Consider the following 8,556-nt stretch of genomic DNA (forward strand, 5'->3'; position numbering starts at 1 on the left):
TGGCCTCACTCCAGACCCACTGAATTAGACCTAGATTTTAATAAAACTCCCCATGAGAACAATAATTGTGCACATATAAAAGTTTGAGAAGGATTTATAATACATAGCACCATCAAGGTTAACAGAATTAAATCATCTGTTTGTGGACAAATTAACAAAATTTAAACAAAGACAAGGTTTTTATATTTGTATCGGGTTCCAATAATTGAATAAGGATGCAATTATCTTTGATATGCTGTAGCTGAAGCTGCTATGTTTCAATTCAGCAGGTTGAAACATCTTTTTAATTATGTTGAAATATATAGAGAAAATATTTTCACTTTAAAGTGATATTAATCATTTTGATGAGTGCTTTTCCCAGGTCAAACTCTCGAATTGACTGAATCTATAATGAAAGGCAGTTATGGTAATTTGGAGTTAGTATATTAATTATTAAACTTAATAATAAAAGGATCTTAACAGTTGTACAAATCTAGATTCCTCTTTTTTTTTTTTTTGAGACAGAGTCTCACTCTGTCACTCAGCCTGGAGCGCAGTGGCACGATCTCAGCTCACTGTAACCTCTGCCTCCTGGGTTCAAGTGATTCTCGTGCCTCAGCCTTCCAAGTAGCTGGGATTACAGGCACCCGCCACCACTCCCAGCTAATTTTTGTATTTTTAGTAGAGAGAGCATTTTACCATGTTAGGTAGTCTGGTTTTGAATTCCTGGTCTCAGGTGATCCACCTGCCTTGGCCTCCCAAAGTGTTGGAATTGCAGGCATGAGCCAACCCAGATTCCTCATTTTTTAATGTGGGAACTCTTTATTGGATTCCTGATACCTCTATTCAACCCTCTAGTAGCAATATGTTCCTAGATAGTCTCTGACAGGTCACACCAAACCTCTTACCCTGAGCTCATCATATGGTCCCACCTCGCCTTTCTTCTGCCCTTTGGTGCCATTATAAACCAGGTCACTCAAGTCAAAATAGGAGGCTTATCCTTCAGTTTCTTCTTTCACCCTCTAGCAATCAAATCAGCTACCAGCCCCTTTATACTTCAGCCCATACATATCTGTAGATTTTGTCCCGTTGATACATTTCCACTGTTCACGTGGATTATCACAACCTCTTCCTAAGAGGTCTCCCAGTCTGCAGCCTCTTATTCCTGCAAAACACCATCACCACACTGCTGTCCAAACCTTTCACCTTTCCTCTCCTCCTCCTCCTTCTTCTTCTCCTTCTTTTCTTCCTCTTCCTCTTCCCCTTCCCTTTCTCCTCCTCCTCTTCCTCCTCCTCCTGCTCCTCCTCCTCCTCCTGCTTCTTCTTCTCCTCCTCCTCCCTCTTCTTCCTCGTTAGAGAAAATTCTTTCTCTGTCACTGGCTGGAGTGAAGTCATGCCATTATGTCTCACTGTAACCTTGAATTTCTGTGCTCAAGTTATCTTCCCATCTAAGCCCCCCTCATAGCTGAGACAACAGGCGTGAGTCACCATGCCTGGCTAACTTTTAAATTTTTTGCACAAATGGAAGTCTCATTATGTTGCCCAGGCTGGCCTTGAACTCCTCAACTCAAGTTGTCCTCCTGCCTTGGCCTCCCAAAGTGCTAAGTTTACAAGATAGCTTGGGTCTGCTGGGACCGGGTGCAGTGGGTCACACCTCAACCTACCATATGTCTCTTCTAAGATACCTCCTTCACTTAGAATACTGATGAAGCTCGTAGTTGATGCTAGTGATGCTCCACCCCACATCCATCTGATCCATCTCTGTTTTTATCTGAGTGTGGGAGAGTACCCACAACAAGCTGACACCTCTCCTCTCTGCAGGCACTGTGTCCTCTACTTGCTGCCTGAAGGCTTTCCCCAAGTCTCTCTTTCCAGTGGGTAGAGGAATCTTGAACAGCCTCACGTAGCAGAAGCTTGGAAAAGCCAGTGATTACTTAGTGATTAAATGCTTCATGGGTAAACCAATAAGGGAAATGAGTCAGTGCAAAGTAACCCAATGGTTTACTAGCGCTTAGTGAGCAATTCTGGGATGCATTCTACATGGTTCTTTCAATAGTCTCCAATAGGATCAAGCGCTTCTTGCCCACTGTGCCCACACTCTTTATGGACATTTCCCTCTTCCCTGTCTCACTTCCTCACTCTCTCATACGTCCTTCCTGAAATCACCTCTCAAAGTATAAAAACAAATGTATATGTGTGTATGTGTAGACCTGTCTATGTATATGTGTGTTTGTTTATAAATTATATACAAATACTAGCATATCATACATATGTATCACATAGTCTTCTTGATCATTTCTAATTTTCTGCTTTTTTGGACCTACTTCTTGCCATACTTGTTAATTTCATTGTTTATACCATCATGATATGATTAATGAAGAAATTACCCTAAGAGTAGGATAAAAGTCAGTGTACTGGCACTGCTGTTTTCTCATCATTGCTTCATTGGTATTCTCTTCATGATCATGGTTCTTTGCAGAAATCCTTTTCAAAGCATTTGTCCAATTTGTGAGAAGAAGTTCAATGAAAACCAATCATTAAATCAAAGTTTCCACCTAACCAAGTGCACTTAACCAACAACCCATCAAAATAGGCTCTGTGGGTGAATACAGAGGGTGTTTCTCATGGCCACATCACCCTGGGATTCTCCCACCCTTTCCACAAGCTCCCTGTTAGTCATATGTGGCACCTAACTCTGGGGTGCCTCAACTGAAGAAAAGTACTGTAGTTCAGCCATATATTACATAGTTGTCAGACTCAATTTCTTTCCTTTTAAGATCAAAAATAGATATTGAAGAAATTCCACTTAGGATAACATTGACTTAGACTCTGAGTTCCAGAAAAATAAAACTTAAACTCCACAGAATGACTCTGAGGCTATTCACGATTTATCTTCTGCTTATGATATACACCTTTATCTGGACTCCCCAGTTTACCCATCCTGTGCTCCAACATCACAGACTTGCTTAAATTTATAAAGTCACCCTTGCTCTTTCATGTCATTGAGCCTTTGTAAATGCTCTTCTCTGTGTCCATTTCAATCTTTTGTCTACCAGCGGTCACAGGATTTGCCACCCTCTACAGCAAATGCATCTGGTGCTTCTGCCCCTACCCATGGCTCAACGCCCAGGGCAGCTGAATATGCATTGAAGATTTCCAAGTGAATTCAGACCTACCTATTCCCCACGTGGTCCAACCTCAAGAATGCAAGCATGTGTCTTTTATCTCTCTGCCCCAGGATATTCCCTAATGCTGGCTTTCAGGTATATGCACAGCCCCTAGAGGAAACTCTCCAACAGTGGGGATGGCAGCCAGTGGAAAGCACTCCAGTTTTCTGTCTTTCAAGTGAACAGTTCTGGAAGGAATTATGTCCATTTCTCAGGAAGTCCTGGTGCAATCAAGTCCCACTGCCTACAGAGGAAACCTAGGCAATACACCTTTACATTGTCCTTTTCTTTTCCCTGTCTTACCTGCAGTCATTAATATTTGGGGCCCACTGCCAAATAAATCAACTTGCACTCAAATCCTTTCCTTGGTTCTGCTTTCAGTAGAACACAAACTGAGAAACTGAATTGCCTTTCTTTTGTAAAACTATCCCTGGGACCTTCAAATTCCCTTCTTCCATCCTCGCAAATAGACTGAGGTATTTTGGGGGATTTTTTGCTACCATCCCAACTTTGTGTATGTCTTAACTTGATCAGTCACTACAAACAGACACAAGTGTTGGTTATCACATGCATTCTCAGGCCTCTTATCCAGCCCCCTACAAAGCTGACCATGTAGAATATCACACGTGCTTGCCCATTTCTGTTCCCCTTGGCTCCTTTGCCACTCATCTGATGTTGCATGCTGGGGACCTTGATGTCACTGTGCGTCCTGGGCACTGTGGGTTCCGCTGACACTGACATTGACCCAAGTCTACCCCTCCAGCTGCACTGCCAGGCTTAGTGCTCTTTCACATTGCTTGCCAGGCAGAGCAGTCCTGGCTGGTACCCATGGCTGGTCCCCAAAGCATCTTCCTCACTCAATGGACCTACAGGATGCCACAGCACCAAGACAGGGGATTGCTTAAGCCCCATAAGTTCTTCCCATTTGGCAAAACAGTTGCTCAGCTTTAATTTCTCTAACACATTCTCATTTGTTCTAAGAGTTAGACAAGGGCTGTGTTTCTTCAATAGCTACTCTTCTCTGTTTACAATCACAACTCTCCTTAATGTCCTTAAATGACATACTTTCTCACAAAGATAAATTCAGTATTGCCCCAACCCACCTTCACCCCCAATAACCTGTGTAGCTCAGTCAAGTCACTTAACTTCTCCAAACCTTGGGATTCATTTGTAAAATGAGAAGTTACCTGCTTACTAGAAGACAATGGACACAATTAGATTGTCTCTTGAATTTTCTTAGAACTCTTGGCTAAGGTATATGATTATCATCACTTAACTGTATAGCTTCAAGCTATTATTCTAGTGTTATATCACACACATGCAATCTTCTATTGAATAATTCAAGAGAAGATAGACTTCCCTTGTCTAATTCCCATTCTTAACTAGTGCTGCCATTCTTTGAAGGATATTTCAGCTAAATGCCTAAGATAGATGCATGAATATAATTGCTGACATCGATTTATTCCCCAAAAAAACCTATCACAATGGTGCAAGTACCTAGCTCCTAATAAAGGATGTGACAATTACGGATATAAATGCAGGCCTTGGCAGGCATGCCAGAGTTAGAGCATCCTCGTATTTAGACATCAAACAAGACTTCCCCGTTGTACAAAGCAAAGGAAGAGGAAAACATAGACCACTCAGCATGACTGCACTGGCTCCAGCGGGTCAGGAGGCTGCTTCTTCAGAGGATGAAAATACTCTGTGCTTCCTGTGTTTCAGGAAGAACCTGGATCCATCTTGGCAGCATAAAGCTCTGTGGTGCTTAAAAACAAGCATGTCTCATATCCACATCATCAGTTCTGAGACTGGGGAAAAGACAAAATCCTTGGATTCGAATAGGAAAAAGAGATATCAAGAAAATTAAATCCTGACTATTAAAACATTAAAAGTTAGGGAGCAGGAATTAAGGTATTTCATTTATTGATCCTGGTTTATTTACTCTTCCTGGTTCATTTACTCGTCTGGGTTTATTTACTCTTCCTCATTCCTTTACTCATTCATGTTTTGGGATCCTTTTGCTCTCAAATCATGGGGAAAAGAAAGGCTTATTCTAAACTTGAATTCAGGGCTAGAACTTTGGTTTAACAGAATGGTTTTGTGTTCAGTTTACTTTGAAGGAGATGGTCAGCATATAACAATAAAGCACAAAAGAAATTCTAAAATAATAAACAGGGATTTGATAGGGTAGAATAATAATTATTTACTTACACATTTTTACTGCAAACATTTCAAATATACCAAATAAATGTAAAATGAACCACCACGCTCTATGTCTTCACAGCCTCAACAATTATCGGCCCAGTGTGAATTGTAGATAGTTAGGCCATACATAGCTTAGCCAAGCCTGACAGAAACGTCTTTGGTATTTTTTAGCTTATGACTTTTTTTCCTGCCCTTTGTAGCCACTATAAATGCACTAAAGGGAAAAATGGGCCAAAGTTATGTGAGTGTGTGGGTGTTTTCCCATGCACTCTATTTGTTTATTCACATAGTCCGGTCCCCAGGGAAATTAAAAAAAAATAATAATAAATTAGTTTCACTGTAGAAGATCCAAAGAACTCAACATTTTACAAGCTTTGGGTCATTAATCCTTATAGCTATTTCCCTATTATGTCAATAAGTGGGAAGTGTTATTATCCCCATTTCACAGATGAAGAAACTGAGGACTTTCATAATTACATGTCTCATTCAGAGCCAAACTGTGCTGGCAAGAAAATCAAGGACTTCCAATAAAGTCCATTTATTTCACCTTTAGAACCAGCACTGTCCAATACAAATATGACATTAACAACATATGTGATTTTCCAGTAGATATATAATAATAATAATAATAATAAAAAACAGGTGAATGCTTATTAATAATATGCCTGAAAACAATATATCAGAAAGATTATTGCAATGAGTAAGAATTTTTAAAAATGATTCATTATTGAGATAGTTTATGTTTTTTTCCATACCAAATCTTCAAAATCAGTGCGTATTTGACACTTACAGCATATCTCAATTTGGACTTGCCACAGTTCAAGTGTCCTATAGCCAGGTGTGGCTAGTGGCTCCCATCATGGGCAGCACAGCCATAGATTACATGTTCTCTTCTCATAAGGCCATACTTTCTCCCACTAGATAGTGTTGCCAAGACATGCCCCTGCCTTTTGCTACCTGTTTGAGATGCCTTTGATTTTGCTTTAATATTATTTTGATTTGGGCTAATGAAACAAGCCCAAATTACAGATATGGATTAAAGTCATTGGAAAGTAACGTAAAGTCCAACTCTAGGAAAAAAAGGACAAAACAATTGAACAAATGGAAACAACTCACACATATACAAAAAGAATATAAGGCAAATCGAATTCAACTTTTTCCAGTTGAAAGAGTTTTGTAAAACTGGGAATGAACCTCTGATTAGCAAGCAAATAAACTTGTTCTTGTATGAAAGTTATGAAGCTATGATTTTTGGCATCAGTTAATAGGCTAATATTAAAAAACCTTTTTCTGTTGACAGTTCAATAAATTACACAAGTTATAAAAGAGACATAGTTACAGAATAACATGATGGGGGGAGGGTAACTTACATTTGTCTCAGTCCTTAATGTCTATACAAACAGGGAGATATTTGCCTTTTATGTAATTAGAGCATACTTGAATTCCTCCATGGACTGTGGAGAGTTGACTTTCATGTACCACACAAAACCAAAATCAGATTCATCTGAATCTCTAATTTATGTCACTGGAGGTTCCTACATTTGCTGGTGCCGTCAAACAAAAGATCTAAAGTCTCAAAGTATTTCACCAAACCCCAAATCCATGACAATCTAAATAAGGCTGAACATCCAGGTTAGAGGTGGATAGTGCCACATTTCCACAATAAAAAATATGTGAGTACAGCCTGCATTCCACAAGTGTGAGGAGCCATGGCTTGAAGTGAGACAAATCAAGTTTGCAATAATCAAAAACATATGACTTACTAGTGAGTGAATGTAGGGTTAAGGAAACCATTACACAACAAGAAATTAAAGGCTTACAAGGTAAAGCCAATCACACGTTTAGAACTAACTATGTGTGATGGCAAGCCATCAAAGTAACTAAATATTAGGACATACATTAAAATCTTCAATTATTTCAGAGAACTTTCTGATAGGGGAAAGAGTCTGAACCAAAGACATGTGATTGATGTTTGCTATGGTTTAAATATTTGTCCCCTCTGAAGCTCATGTTGAAACTTAATCCTCAATGTGGCAGTACTGAGAAGTGTGCCCTTTAACAGGGGATTGCGTCATGAGGCCTCTGCTTTATAGAATGGGTTAATCCATTCATGAATTAATGGGTTAATGGATTAATGGGATATCCCAGGGGTAGGACAGGTAGCTTTGTAAGAAGAGAAAGAGAGACCTGAGCTAACACACTCCATCACCTTACCATGTGATGCTCTGTACCACTTCAGACTTCTGCAGCGAGTCCCCACCAGCAAGAAGGACCTAATCAAATGCAGTCCCTCAGTTTCAGACTTCTCAGCCTCCATAACTGTAAGAAATAAATTCCTCTTTAAAACTACATTACCCAGTTTAAGATATTATGTTATAAGCAAGAGAAAATGAACTAAGGCAATATGATATGTGAAAGAGGTGGCCAATTTAGAAGCATTGCTCCTATAAATGTATTATAATAAAACTCAGTAAAGGTATTTCACTATATTTATATATCTATCTATCAATCCATTTTATCTACCTATGAATGTTTATTCCCAAGGAAATAAATCATAAAAATAAACTAGAAGGCAAATGAATAGTAAAGGAAAAATAACAATATACATTAGTAAAAACAAACAAACAAAAAATGCCCCATTTGTTGAATAAAGGCCCATTTGAGAGACAAATATTCAAAAGAGCCTTATTTGGGAGAAGACTATTTTTTTTAATTGTTCATACACTCCTTTTATTAAAAATACTTTTGGAAAAATAGCTCCAGAAATTTATAAATCTATATGAAAGTTCTGGTAGTGAACTATATAACTACACACTTACTTGAAAGTTCCCATCAAAGGCTGAAGCAAGGATTTTACAAGTTTGTTTACAGGATTCAATCACATATCATCGCTTTGGTTCTAATTCCTCAGATTGCTCCCAAAAACCTTCTTCCTAAGTGAAGAACTTCTTGTTCCAAACAAATTTTTTTGGAATTTACAAGAATTCTAGCATGCAGTGGAACACATATACATACCCAAAAGAAGCATGAAAAACATGCATTTGCCCACACTGTCCATGAACCTGAATAGATCATTAAGCCAAGTAGTGAATGCCAGTGAAAACATAAACTCTCCTAGGAGAGCATCAGCCAGTGAGACAAAGAATAAATGATTTTTACCTATGTCATTCTTGCTTTCCTCTCAGAAAATTAGATCATCCAAGCT

The sequence above is a fragment of the Trachypithecus francoisi genome, unplaced genomic scaffold, assembly GCF_009764315.1.
Source record: "Trachypithecus francoisi isolate TF-2019V2 unplaced genomic scaffold, Tfra_2.0 Lachesis_group21, whole genome shotgun sequence".
NCBI classification, from domain to species: Eukaryota; Metazoa; Chordata; class Mammalia; order Primates; family Cercopithecidae; genus Trachypithecus; species Trachypithecus francoisi.